General features: G+C 33.6%; 1 protein-coding gene across 5 annotated transcripts in view; it reads right to left on the reverse strand.

The window, feature by feature from the left end:
• LOC106477752 (membrane-associated guanylate kinase, WW and PDZ domain-containing protein 1-like) overlaps nucleotides 1-1,493 on the reverse strand; it is a 60,835-nt gene that overhangs the window by 38,625 nt on the left and 20,717 nt on the right. For 2 of the 5 annotated variants that reach the window (XM_022381506.1, XM_022381508.1), the window contains exon 1: nucleotides 275-832. The exons of the other annotated variants lie outside the window; for them this stretch is intronic. The gene's annotated coding sequence lies outside the window, so the exon portion shown is untranslated. Of the gene's footprint in view, nucleotides 1-274; nucleotides 833-1,493 lie in introns of those variants that run through there. 5 annotated transcript variants of the gene reach the window in all.

The following is a 1,493-nucleotide window of genomic DNA, read 5'->3' on the forward strand; positions in this document are numbered from 1 at the left end:
AACAGTATCTATAATAGCCAGGACACTCATCTGACAAATCAATCCAATTTAATCATTATAAGTTGTGTTTTTTTATGAGATTGCATTCTTCTAATTACATTAATACATTAAATTGCTACATTATTGACTAGTTTAATTTTTCCTTCTGATCTATTTAGGTAGCTACTTTTGATCATAAGTTATTGATAATAGTTTTAAAAGTTATCCTTAAATCTTCTTTTTTGGTCCAATATTTCATCACTGAAAGAAAAGTAAAATCTAACGAAACACTCACCTGACTGGTTATTGTCTTGCCACAAAAGTCCGTTTTAAATGCGACAAGATAGGACCAATATGTCATAACCAACTAGTATTACTCCCCTTGGCAACTGCTATAAAGTTAGCTGTTTGCCGTGCATAACTGCCATAATAAAAATACGCCCACGACTAGCAGTACGGTTTCACACACAAGTGTAGTTTTACACAGATGACAGGAAGAACATTTATCTCTCACTTACTTTATTAAATGAAGGTTGTTCCCAACACATTTCAATAGCAATATTAAACCTTATGGTGTACTCTTGCAGGGAATAGAACAACCATTCTCCCCACTTTCGAAAACACAGTTATGTTTGTGCTTTCATATACGTCTTGAAAGGTTAAATTAAGCTTGTATGTCTAGTAACCTAATATAAACGTTGGTGAAAACTACCTCAGTTGCTTATTGAAGAACTATGAAACTCATGTTAACTAAAAAACATGTTAAAACGACAAAAACTACATAATTATCAGTTATTTGCAATCATTTTGAGACCTGTGTTGGCAGTCATTTTGAGACCCGTGTAACAACAACATGCAATAGGCTGTTGAAAACTGAAATGGTTGCAACGAAATTCGCAACCCACGAGTTACAGTTTTCAAACATCTAAAAATAAGTCATTTTTGGATTGGAAAATGAATCTACATACTGAAAGTATTGTACAGCCATGTCTACTGCTGTGTCAACATTAGTTAACTGAAATGGTCGTTTTTTCATGGAAGTTCAAACAATCTAAAATAAGTCTATTTCATATAAATACTTATTTAGAATGAACTTATAATCTAGTTTAACCTCAAGAATGAAGTGTCCTTAAAACACGTGCTATATGAGCGCGTGCAGAGTGTCATGTGGTGATTACTACAGTGTAATACTAAGAACTCATGAGTGTAAGCAAAGGAGAGTATAATGTTACGTCTCTTGTCTTTGGTTAATTTTCAGTAGAAATTCTTTCCGAGAAACTTCAGCGATACAAGTCCTTTCTTAATCAAAACTAGTTTATTATTTTTCAATTCAACTTTGCAATACACTTAATTTCCCCAGTCACTTTAACTTAAACACGCACACTATAATTCACAACGAACGATTCACGCTCTTTACTACCGCGCTTGACTCAATTGTCCGTCTCTATCTCTTCAATCTGCAATTATTCATATCCATGCCGTCACTTCTCGCCGGTCTTATATATACGAAATAG

Source organism: Limulus polyphemus, unplaced genomic scaffold, assembly GCF_000517525.1.
Source record: "Limulus polyphemus unplaced genomic scaffold, Limulus_polyphemus-2.1.2 Scaffold169, whole genome shotgun sequence".
NCBI lineage: Eukaryota > Metazoa > Arthropoda > Merostomata > Xiphosura > Limulidae > Limulus > Limulus polyphemus.